Source organism: Dipodomys spectabilis, unplaced genomic scaffold (assembly GCF_019054845.1).
Source record: "Dipodomys spectabilis isolate Male_0828 unplaced genomic scaffold, ASM1905484v1 ptg000375l, whole genome shotgun sequence".
Lineage (NCBI taxonomy): Eukaryota > Metazoa > Chordata > Mammalia > Rodentia > Heteromyidae > Dipodomys > Dipodomys spectabilis.
Genome location: NW_024871052.1, coordinates 571,781 through 584,456, shown reverse-complemented (window position 1 = coordinate 584,456; position 12,676 = coordinate 571,781). Strand labels below are relative to the sequence as shown.

At 49.4% G+C, this 12,676-nt stretch overlaps 1 protein-coding gene across 3 annotated transcripts in view; it reads left to right on the top strand.

The window, feature by feature from the left end:
- The first annotated feature begins 10,427 nt into the window (after window positions 1-10,427).
- The window catches only part of Uimc1 (ubiquitin interaction motif containing 1), an 84,949-nt gene continuing 82,700 nt past the window's right edge, over window positions 10,428-12,676 (top strand). For all 3 annotated transcript variants that reach the window (XM_042667093.1, XM_042667092.1, XM_042667091.1), the window contains exon 1: window positions 10,428-10,565. The gene's annotated coding sequence lies outside the window, so the exon portion shown is untranslated. The remainder of the gene's footprint in view (window positions 10,566-12,676) is intronic.

Here is a 12,676-nt window from a genome sequence, read left to right as displayed (position 1 = left end):
GGCCCAGCATCTAGAAACGGTTGCGCTCCAGGGGTTCGCGACTAGGGTGGATGGTTCTGCAGTCGTATCTGGATTGTTGCTCGCAGTGGGGAGCGCTGGGGGGGGGGGGCGGACACGAGTTCGAGACCAGGCCTGGCTGCCTTCTACCCCCCCATGTGCCATCCAGAGGCCAAACCCTACCTCACACTTGAACCAGAGGTTTGAGACTCCAGGCCCGAGTTCCAGGGGTCTCCCCCATCAGGCCTCTCCAGGCACCCCCTAACTTGTCAAAGAGACTCAGGGTGAAGGGCGGGGGTGAAGTGACCTGGGTGCAGACACGAGTTGGGGGTTTACTCAGAGAATTAGGGAAGTGAGGAGGGCAGGAAGAGTGTGTGCCAGACAGTACGGGGGTTGGAACTCAGGTCCTCACTCTCTCATTTTGCCTTTTTGTTCACAGCTGGTGCTCTGCCACTTGAGCCACACCACCACGTCAAGCTTTTTGCTGTTCATTGGAGATAAAGAGTGTCACGGGACGTTTCTGTACCCGCTGGCTTCAAACCTGAAGTCCTCAGATCTCAGGCTCTTGTAAGTTGCTAGGATTGTAGGCATGAACCACCAGCAATGCGTAATTACTAAAACAACCTTAGTCAACGTATGGCCTAATTTATTTATATATTTATTTTGCTAGTTCTGAGGCCTGAACTCTGGGCCAGCCTTGAGCTCTTCAGCTCAAGGCTAGTGCTCTACCACTTGAGCCACAGCACCACTTCCAGTTTTCAGGTGGTTCACTGGAGATGTGTCTCATGGACTTTCCTGCCCAGGCTGGCTTTGAACCGCGATCCTCAGATCTCAGCCTCCCTGAGTAGCTAGGATGACAGGCGTGAACCACAGGCACCCGGCTAGTTGGTCATTTTTTTTTAAATCCCTATTTCCAGATGGGTCCAAGTTACAGTCTATGGGTTTCTTGTCATGAAGATGTTAAACCCATTTAGTCCTGACCCTCCCAGATTTCAACATTATTACAAAGTGATGGCAGAGAGAAGGGCTTAGAGCAGAGACATACAAATGCAAATGCAGGCTTAGCCTCTTTTTTTTTTTTTCCGTGTGCCCAAGTAGTGATTTTCAGCAAAAACAACTATGAAGCACCTTTTACAAAACCCTCTCCTAAAGTTCAAATTTATGTATCTTGTTACCTATTTGAGAGTGTCTATTTGAGAGACATTTGGATGTCTAGTAGGCTTTTCCAACATCTACTGGTAGGCCCTGCTGAGATTTTAAGTGTTTTAAGTTCAACTTGGAGCATCAAACTCTGGCTGGGCATTTTTGCTCAGGATTAGCACTCTACAACTGAAACTGTGCCTCCAGTTTGTTTTTGTTTTGCTAGAATTAACAAGAAGAGTATCTCAGATTTGTTTGCCTACTCTGGTTTAGAACCACACTCTTCAGATTTTCAGCCCCCGAATAGTTAAGATTACAGGCATGCTTCACCACATCTGGCTTATTTGTTGAAATGGGAGTGTCTTGCTTTTTCCCTAGGTTTGCCTGAGACCCCATTATCCTTCTGATCCCTGCCTCTTTAGTAGATGGTATTACAGACTTGAGATACTGTGCCTGGCCTACCTTTTCTTATATGGAAATGGAAGCATATTATGTATATTGTACCTTTGTTATTTTGTCGGTCATGGGGCTTGAACTCTGGGCCTGGGCGCTGTCCCTGCGCCCTTCAGCTCAAGGCAAGCTCTCTACCACTTGAGCCACAGCACTGCTTCTGGTTTTCAGAGTGGTTTATTGGAGTTAAGAGTCTCAGGGCTGGGAAGGTGGCTCAGTGGTAGAGTGCTTGCCTCACATGCATTAGGCCCTGGGTTCGATTCCTCAGTACCACATAAGCAGAAAAAGTCGGAAAAGGCTGTCAGGGCTGGCTTTGAACTATGATCCTTAGATTTCAGCCTCCTGAGTAGCTAGGATTACAGGTGTGAGCCACTGGTGCCTGACCTTGTGTATTCTATCTTTAGAAAGTTTTATTTGGGCATAATTAATGTGCCATAAAATTTACCTATTTTAAGTGTACTCTCAATGATTATTAGAGAATTGCATAACTGAAGACAAACTGCAGGACCACTTCTTACTAAAGTTACTTGGCTGGTAGTTAAAATACTGTTAAGAATGCTAATTTTATGAGAAGTCTCTGTGTGTGTGTGTGTGTGTGTGTGTGTGTGTGTGTGCTGGTCCTGGGGTGTGAACTCAGGGCCAGATTGCTGTCCCTGAGCTGTTTTGGCTCAAGGCTAGTGCTCTACCACTTGAGCCACAGTGCCACTTCCAGCCTTTTCTGAGTACTTTATTGTAGATGAGAGTCTCCTGGACATCTGCCTGGCTGCCTTCAAATAGGATCCTTAACTCTCAGCCTCCTTAACACCTAGGATTACAGGCCTGAGCCACCAGTGTCCTGCTGATAATCTTTCTTCTAAGTATTCGTCCTTTTTTTTTTTTCCCTTTTAAGTGCTGGAAGCTATTCTGTGTGGGCTATTTGACCATTTGATTGACAGAGGTAAGACTCTGCCCAGAACAAAACACAATGGCTGCCCCAGGCTGGGCAGGGGGAGAGGATATGTTGAAACCAGTATTGTTAGTCCAGGGGGACTGTGAATGCCATGACTGCGACATGTGAAGGTTGAGACCAAGGGGCAGCCATTCTTCCAGCTGCTGCCAGGACAATCACAGCTGGGGTTTTTGTTGTTTTGCCCAGTCTTGGGGCTTGAACTCAGGGCCTGAGCACTGTCCCTGAGTCTCTATGTGCTCAAGGAGGCTGAGATCTGAGGATGGAGGCTCAAAGCCAACCTGGGCAGGAAAGTCCGTGAGACTCATCTCTAATGAACCACCAGAAAACTGGAAGTGGCACTGTGGCTCTAGTGGTAGAGTGCTCGCCTTGAGCTGAAGAGCTGAAGGACAGCGCCCAGGCCCAGAGCTCAAGCCTCACAACTAACAACAACAAACAATGAAGGAACAAACCCCACAAAACTCCCTGGCTGCCCCAGGCAGCTCTGATCCAGCTGTTGACACTGGAAGAGAGATCAGCTGTGGAACCTCTCCGGTGATCATGGCCGCTGTCTGGGCTTCTATGATGGCTTCAGATGACCTTTGCGGTGACTTTGCCTGGAGCCACTGCAGACCTCATCCCGATAGTCTTCAACCAAGTTAGGGAGGAGCAGTATGTCACCTGCTATGACAACTCCTGTGCACGTGTGACAAGCTATATAATCGATGCTCCTCCTACCCTCAGGATGGCAGTCTAGAGACCGACCTTTTGCCAGTGCGCTGCGGCATAAGTCCCCTCTCCTCTTAATCGGAGTGCTTTTATTCTCTCTTGTTGGTCTCTTATCAGAGTGGGCCACATGAACAGATGACTCCTAGCTCTAGGCTCACCAAGCAGCCGCTAGAGGGCAGCAGAAGAGTTCTGGAGAGTGGCAGGGGCAGAGGCTGCAAAAACCTGAGACTGAAGGGCCACAGAAGTGCAGAGAAGCGTAGGGACTATGAGGAACGGAGGCTGAAGAGCTGCAAACCCCAGCCTCTGCAAGAGTCCTGGAAAACCACCCCAAGTTTTGAGTCCAGCTTCTGAGAGCAGCAGGCCAGGGTCGTGACGGAGCTGAAGGTCTTGACACCTACGTTTGAAGCTACAACACTAGCTGCTCCCTACTGCTCCACTGTCAAAACCAAGAGCTGAAGCCAGGTACTAGTGGCTCACGTCTGTAATCCTAGCTACATAGGTGGCTGAAATCTGAGGATCCTGGTTCGAAGCCAGCCTGGGCAGGAAAGTCTGCAATATCTTATTCCCAATTCACCAGCAAAAGCTGGAGGGGGAGGTGTTACTCAAGCGATAGAACAAATTTGTAACACAACAAATTCAGAGATAGTGCCCAGACCCTGAGTTTAAGCCTTAGTACTTATGTGCAAGGACATGGGTGCGCATGCGCACACGCACATACACATGTACACACCCACACATAAAATAAACCCAACCCAACCCAACAATCCCCGAAGCTGTAACACACTAAGGTAAATTGCTGCTGATGCCTCCAAGCCTAGAATTGAGGACAGAGCAAAAGAACTCTCAGCCACTTGGTGATATAGCACCCTTTAATTTTAGAATATTCCTGTCATTCCCCAAAAAGACACCCTGTGCACTTTTGCATTGCTTATTTCCAGTCCCAGATCTAGGCAACCATTACTCTATTTTGTCTCTGTATACAACAACTCATGACTTATTTTTTGTTGGCTGTGGGGCTTGAATTTGGGGCCTGGGCATGGTCCCTGAGCTCTTTCACCCAAGGCTAGCTCTCTAACACTTTGAGCCACAGCACCACTTCTGGTTTTCTGGTGGTTTATTGGAGATAAAGTGTCTCACAGATTTTCCTGCCTAGACTGGCTTTGAACCCCAATCCTCAGATTTCAGCCTCCTGAGTAGCTAGGATGACAGGTATGAGCCACTGGTATTCCCACTTTCATTAGATACTTTATAAAGAACTAGAAGAGTTCAAAGGTTCCTATAACATATAGACATGAATGTTAAGCCATCACTTACACGTTCAAGGCCAGCCTTAAGCACCTGGCTTAAGATTCTGTCCTAAAAAAAGAAAAAATGTTTAAGGATATGAACATGCTAATTACTGTGGCTTGGTAATTACACACTATATTTTATTTCTGTAGATATACATTTGTTCTCCTCCCCCTACCACCTCTCTTGGTTTCAAGGTTTAAATTCAGAGTCTCAGCTGGGCGCTGGTGGCTCACGCCTGTAATCCTAGCTACTCAGGAGGCTGAGATCTGAGGATCGCGGTTCAAAGCCAGCCCGGGCAGGAGAGACCGTGAGACTCCTATCTCCAATAAACCACCAGAAAACCGGAAGTGGCGCTGTAGCTCAAGTGGTAGAGCGCTCGCCTTGAGCTGAAGAGCTGAGGGACAGCGCCCAGGCCCAGAGTTCAAGCCCCACGACCGACAAAAAAAAAAAAAAAAAAATTCAGAGTCTCCAGTTCTCTGAGATTTTTTTTTTATCTGTCAGGGGGCTTGAACTCTGGACCTGGGCACTGTCCCTCAGCTCTTCAGTTCCAGGCTCAGCTCTTCAGCTCAAGGTTAGCACTCTGCTACTTGAGGCACAGCGCCACTTCAGGTTTTCTGGTGGTTCATTGGAGATAAGAGTCTCACAGACTTTGGGGCTGGGAAGGTGGCTCAGTGGTAGAGTGCTTGCCTTGCATACATGAGGCCCTGGGTTTGATTCCTCAGCACCACATAAGCAAAAAGGAAAAAGCCGGAAGTGGCGCTGTGGCTCAAGTGGTAGAGGGCTAGCCTTGAGCTGAAGAGCTGAGGGACAGCGCCCAGGCCCAGAGTTCAGGCCCCACGACCAGACCCCCCCCCCCCCCCCCCCAGCCTGGCTTTGAACTGTGATCCTCAGACCTCAGCCTCCTGAGTAGCTAGGATTATAGGCATGAGCCACCAGCACCCAGCCTCCCTGAGATTTCTTGCTCACATTGGCATACTACCATTTGAGCCATACCTCCTACCTAGCTTTTTTTTTTTGTTGGTTATGGGGCTTGAACTCTGGACCTGAACTCTGTCCCTCAGCTCTTCAGCTCAAGGCGAGTGCTCTACCACTGAGCCACAGTGCCACTTCTGCTTTTCTAATCTCAGCCTCCTGAGTAGTTAGGATTACAGGTGTGAGCCACCAGCACCTGGCTTTTTTTTCTTCTTGGAATTTTTTTCTTATTAAGTACTCATACAAAGGGTTTACAATTCCATTAATCATGTTATGAGTACAAGCATCTTGATCAATGTCACCTCTTCCAACGTTATTCCCCCTCCCATCCCTACCTTCAAGTTTCATAGTTTAGTACATAATGTACATTGAATATAATGACTGCATTTATTTGTTCACTCTTCCTCTCTTCATTCCTGTGCCACCCCTACCTTTGCCTGTGCCCCAATACCACTGGATGAATACCCTTTTCTAGTATTCATTTTGTTAAACAGTTCACTGTTCAGAGAAGTTACACTTTTGGATTCCTCTCCTAAGTATACCATCTTTTAGTCTGTGTGTATAAAACGCTGTACATTCTTGCCTATGTAATTGTAACTCCTCTGTATGGTATTTTCACATTAAAAAAAAAAACACCTAGGAAGTGGCGCTGTGGCTCAAGTGGTAGAGTGCTCGCCTTGAGCTTAAGAGCGCAGGGACAGCACCCAAGCCCAGAGTTCAAGCCCCATGACCGAAACAAACAAACAAAAAAAAAACGCCGGGTGCTGGAAGCAGACCCACTAAACAGGTAAACTATATGTAGAAGTGTTTTCCTTTCTCTGCAGTTGTTATAAAAAAGAAAACTAAGCCAGGTGCCAGTGGCTCACATCTGTCATCCTAGCTACTCAGGAGGCTAAGATCTGGGGATTGTGGTTCAAAGCCAGTTTGTGTAGGAAAAGCTGTGAAACTCTTATCTCCAGTAAACTACCAGAAAACTGGAAGTGGTGCTGTGGCTCAAGTGGTAGAGTGCTGGTCTTGAGTTGAAGAGCTGAGGGACAGTGCCCAGGCCCAGAGTTCAAGCCCCATGACTGACAAAAAAAGAAAAAAAAGAAAAAAGAAAAAAAGAGAGAACTATTTCTCTTGTGTCAGAGTCAAATGGGTTGTAATCATTGGCTTCTGGAAGGAGTCAGCTTGGGAGGCTGAGATCGCGGTTCTAAGCCAGCATGGGCAGGAAAGTGCCCTAGACTGTTATCTCCAATTAACCACCAATAAAAGAGGAAACAACAAAAGAGCTGGAAGTAGAGCTATGGCTCAAGTGGTAGCCTTGAGCACAAAAGCTCAGACATAGTGTTCAGGCCCTGAGTTCAAGCCCCAGGACTGGCATACACACACACACACACAAAATCCCCCACAAAACCCAAAAACATTCTAACCTTGATTCATCTATTAATTACAAACCTTAAGAGTTTCTTTGGCTCATACATTCTCAATTGCCTCTTACCTGTCAGCAGTGTATGCTCTCTTGGGATAATACTGTTTTTAGCTTACTCTTACATCCTAGGATTCTTGTCATACATGGTTGATATTCCCTGTGGTAACACAATAATTTGTTATTGTATTGCTCTACTAGGGCCTATTTCCAGGTAGCCACTCTCCCCTGGGTGGGTGCATTTTCTAGTTTTTAGCTGTAGTGTACTGTTCAGCCATAATGATCTTTGTTCAAGTCTGTTTTCCCCCTTTGAAGGAACCTGAGATAGTATTTGTTTGTTCCCCAATGTGGCATTACTCAGGTTGAGAGTATAATCATTTTTATTATTCTTGACAGCCATTGCCAAATTTCTCTCCGGAAAGATTATGCTTGTTTATAAGGCACTATCAGTGCACAAATATATTTTGTTACAATTCTGTTAGCATTAAGTTTTGTCAGTTGTTTTCATTCTTGCTAATACATGTGCAGTGAGAGTGTTATTTTTCCCTTCCTTCTTTCCTTTTTTTTCCTCCCTCCATCCCTCCCTTCTTTTTTTCTTTTTTTGTGCCAGATCTGGGGCTTCAACTCTAACACTTGAGCACTGTTTCTTAGATTCTTTGGTCAAGGCTGGCTCTCTACCAGTTGAGCCATAGTTCTCCTTCTGGCTTTTTGCCGGTTAATTGTAGATGAGAGTCTCACAGACTTCCCTACTCAGGCTGGCTTCAAATTGAGACCCTTAAATCTCAAACTCCTGATTATCTAGGTTACAGGTGTGAGATATCAGGGCATGGTTTATATACTCTTACTATTGATTTTGCATGTTACTTTCTAAGACCTATTCGTTGTATATGTTTTCCTGCAGGTTAAACTCTGACAGGCATGAGCTACCAGCACCTGGCACTACTATGTAGAATCTTAATGTTTGGAATAGCAAAATAACACATAGTTATTAGTTCAAAGTTTATAAAAATCAATTAGAATCATGAGCAAGTCTAGTTAAGGTCAAAATTTGGCAATTGAATTCTTATGGCAGAATAAACACATTCTTTTAACTGGTTATTTTGGCATAATTTTAGATTTTCATTAAGGTTGACAAATCTACATAAAGAATTCATATATACCCTTTGTCCAGAAATGGACAATGTTCTGGAAATGAAAATTTCCAGGTTTCTAATTTACTCCATTAGCTTAATATTTTGTTATGTTTCACGTCTCATGTAGATGCAGTTTTTTTAGTCATTTGAGATCAAGTTGCAGACAAGATGCCACTTTGCCAGCTGAAAACATCAATGTTTTAAAAACAAGGCCGGGGCTGGAAATGTAGCTAAGTGGTAGAGTGTTTGCCTAGCATGCATAAAGCCCTAGGCTCGATTCCTCAGTACCCATATACACAGAAAAAGCCAGAAGTGGTGCTGTGGCTCAAGTGGTAGAGCACTAGCCTTGAGCAGGCCCTGAGATGAAGCCACAGAAATGGCAAAAAACAAATAAACAAGGACGTTTCTGTGAGACTTATCTCCAACAAACTACTCAGAAAAGACAAGAAGTGGTGGTGTGGCTCAACTGGTAGAGCACTAGCCTTGAGTAAAAAGAACTTAAGGACAGTGCTCAGCTCGAGTTCAAGCCCCAGGACTGGCCAAAAAAAAAAAAAGACATTTGCATAGACAATTATCAGAGAAAAAAATTATAAATGATACATTATTAATTAATCTGTTGACCTTATCCAAATAGTTTGTTATGTGTCTCTATAGTGTCTTTTTAGAGAAAGAGCTGGGGAGTCTAGCTCGGGGTGGAGCAACTGCGTAGCATGCTGTAGGCCCTGGATTCATTGCCCACCATTTCAAATAAAAACAAAACATCCTACAAAAGAAAATTCTACAGGCTGGCACCACATCAGAAAAAGCTGGAAGTGGCGCTGTGGCTCAACTGGTAGAATGCTCGCCTTGAGCTGAAGAACTGAGGGTCAGTGCCCAGGCCCAGAGTTCAGGCCCCACAACTGACTGAAAAAAAAAAAAATTCTTGACTGTATTATCTTGCATTCAGTTGTTTTGTCTCTTTCTTGAATTTTTCTCATTTTTTGCCTTTCACAATATTGATGCAAAGAGTGCAGTCTTTTTTTTTTTTTTTTTTCAGTCCTGGAGCTTGAAATCAGGGCCTGGGCACTGTCCCTGAGAGCTTCGTTTGCTCAAAACTAGCACTCTTCCACTTGCATGAAAGTGCCACTCTGGCTTTTTTGGTTTATTGGGACTGAGGAATCGAACCCAGGTCTTCATGCAGGCTAGACAAGCACTCAACCACTAAGCCACATTCCCAGCCCAAAGAGTGCAGATTTTATAGACTATCAATTTGAATTGCTGTGTGTATGTGTGTGTGTGTGTGTGTGTGTGTGTGTGTATACACACATATAGCCAGTCTTTGGGCTTGAATAGAGGGCCTGAGCACTGTCCCTGAGCTTCTTTTGCTCAAGGCTAGCGCTCTACCACCAAGCCACACTCCGAATCAAATTTCTATTTTGCCATGATTAGATTTGACAGGCGAAATATTCTGAGAGGTCTCCATTATAACGAAAAGCCTGGAGTATGGAAGGCCTGGGGAGAAATCTCAAGCCAAGAAGACCACCATATCAGGTTTCTTTTTTTCTTTTCTTTTTTGGTCCGTTGTGGGGCTTTGGGCCTGGGCGCTGTCCTCTTCAGCTCAAGGCCAGCGCTCCACCACTTGAGCCACAGCGCCACTTCCGGTTTTCTGGTGGTTCATGGGAGATAAGGGTCTCACGGACTTTCCTGCCTGGGCTGGCTTTGAACCGCGATCCTCAGATCGCAGCCTCCTGAGTAGCCGGGATGACAGGCGTGAGCCGCCAGCGCCGGGCCGTGTGTGTGTGTGCGTGTGTTACTCATCGTAGGGCTTGAACTCAGGACTTCACGCTCTCTTTTGGCCTCTTCTGCCCCCGGGTTGGTGCTCGGCCGCTTGAACCGCGCCTCCCGTCGGGCGTTTTGTCGGTTGGCTATAGATCAGCGTCTCCAAGACGTTGCTCGCAGGCTGGCTTCGAACTGCGATCGGCCCTCAGACCTCGGCCGGCCAGGCGTGAACCGGGGGTGGGGGGGGGACGGAGGGGGCACACGGTTGGCGGTGATACCGAGGTTAAGACGGCGTCCACCGGGCCCTTCCCGCACCGACGCTCGCAGGTAGCTCGTAAGCAGTCGCGTTTCCGGTCCGGGAGCCTCCGGGAGGCCGAGCCGACCCAGGCCCCCGCCGCGATCCCGGAGGGGCCTCGGAGCCGTCGCTGGGCTTCCCCCCTCTAACGGTCGAGCGGGCTCAGCCCACCGTTGGTCCGGCGCGTGCCCCGCGACGGCCGGACGCCCCGCCCCCCCGCGCGCCTGCGCAGTCGGTGCGTCCCGGCGGCGGCCCACCCCTTCTGTCTCCTCCTCCCTCCCCCTCCCGCAGCGCCGCTTGGTTCCGCCCACCTCGTGCTGCGCAGGCGCCGGTCGCGGTCGCGTCTCCGCCCCGGGAGCTTCGGTTGCGCGCGCGCCCGGCTTCCCTCACTTCTGACGTTGCAACCGCTCGCGGCCCTCGGCGCGCCGGGACACGGGGCATCAGCGGAGCGGCCGGCGGAGTGACCCGGTGAGTACCGGCGGGTCTCCTCGACCCTCCGCCCGGCCATCCGTCCGTCCGTCCGCCCGCGGGGCCGCGGCCCGTTCCCGACGCCTCGGGGGAAGGGGGGGAAGGCTTCCGGCCGGTCCCCGCCGCGCTCTCCGGGACGGACTCGAGTGGTGGGGTCCCACCGGCCCCCAGGCGGGCCCGGGCCGCACACGTGGGCCCCGGCGGCGGCCCCCGGGCCCTCGGGGCCCCGTCCCCCTGTCCGCCCGGCCTCGTCAGAGCCGTTTGCCTCCGCGGGACGGGGAGGCCCGGCCGCCCCGCGGCGCCGTCCTGTGCGTGTGCGCCGGGCCTGGGGCTTGAACTTGAACCCAGGGCCGGGGGCGGGGCCGGGACCGGGGGGCGGGGCCGGGGCGGGGCCAAGGCTGGCGCTCCGCCCCCTCCAGCCACACCTCCGCTCCTGCCTGGCGGGGAGGAGTTACAGACCCGGTCCTGGCCGGGCTGGCCTCCATCCTGGCCGGGGTGACTGGCAGACCCGGGGGGGGGGGGGGGGGGGGAGGTGTGGGGCGGGCCGCCTCAGCCTCTCCCCCCCCCACCCCGCCCCCGGGCCGGGGGCTGGCGGGCGAGCGCGGGCTGCCCCTCGGAAATGCTCATCCTCCCGTACTCAACGGCTCTCCGGTAACCCAGCAGCCCGCCAGGCCGTCGGGACGGGTGCCCCGGGGTGGCTAGCACCCACCACCTGTTGAGGATTGGGGAACGGTCTGTCTGTCTGTCTGTCTGTCTGAGTGATGGAGCTGGAGTGGCCGGCGGTGTGTGGTCTTTCGTGCCTTTGAGCCCCTGGGGTACTAAAGCGGAGGAACACTCAGGAGACCGTGAGAAAGTTAGGGACCGCCTCCCCCCCCCCCCAACTTTCCACTGGCCGTGGAGCCTGTGCCTGTGCCTCGGGATTGCATTCACGACTGTCCCGCGTGTGCCAGCTGTGTAGCACTTCGCCGATCGTGTGTGTGTGTGTGTGTGTGTGTGTGTGTGTGTTTTCATGTGTTTGCGAGACGGTACTGGGGCTTGAACTCAGGGCCTGGGTGCTGCTGTCTTAGATTATGTCCCCATAAGGCTGGTTTGCTACCACTGTGCCAGCTCCACTGGCGGCTTTTTGCCTGTTACTTGGATCCTCAGATCTCGGACTCTTGAGTAGCTCGGATTAAGTGAATCCACCAGTGCCCAGCTGTCACCTTCGACGTGACATAGTGCCATGAGGCATGCCACTTGCGGTTGTTGAAAGGAATAACCTGGAGTGCGCCTGAGGTACCTAGACATAGTCATTACTGTTATTCATTATTATGTTGGCATTTTGTCCTCACGTACTTGTAAATGGAGCTGAGCATGAGCTGGGAGGTGAAGTTTCTGGAGTGTGTGTGATTGTGTGTGAGTGTAGGTAGCTGTGTAAGTTGCCAGTTTCAGCCTTTTTTTCAAACTCATTAACTTTTCCCCCCCTAGTTACACGGAGTCAGACTCATTATAATCAGTTAATGAAGAGCTTTGCACCAAGTTTCTCAAATTCTGACTTGTTTGGTGTCAAAGACATTCACAAAGGATTGTTCTGAAGGTCTCTATGCCCCCAGGCTTTGAAAACTGTTTTGACAGGCTTGATTCCTAGAATGTTGAAGTTTTAAATTAACTTGTCAGTGATTGTTCTTCAGATAGATTTAAGGTGATGGATGTGCTGTAAGAAAATGACAGTATACCAAATTGGGGTTTTTTGAGGACTCCACTGGAAATATGACTGTGAAGTAAACAAGTTGCATTACTGAGGTCACTTTTCTTGCTTGTTCATTCTTAGAGAGTTATTTTTTTCCTCACTGCCTTGATCTCTGTGCCATCCAAATTTAATTGTCTTTCACAGGCAGGGATAATGCATTCTGTAACCTTAGTCCAAGTAAGGTCTAGCCATCATTTAATGAGATGTTCATCTTGAAGGGTAGCAGCTTTAAAACGGGTTGGGTGCAGGGAGGAGGGTGAGAAGGTGGCTCAGTGGTAGAGCGCTTGCCTTGCATGCATGAAGCCCTGGGTTTGATTTCTTAGCACCACAGAAGCAGAAAAAGCCAGAAGTGGTGCTATGGCTCATGTGGTAGAGCGTAAGC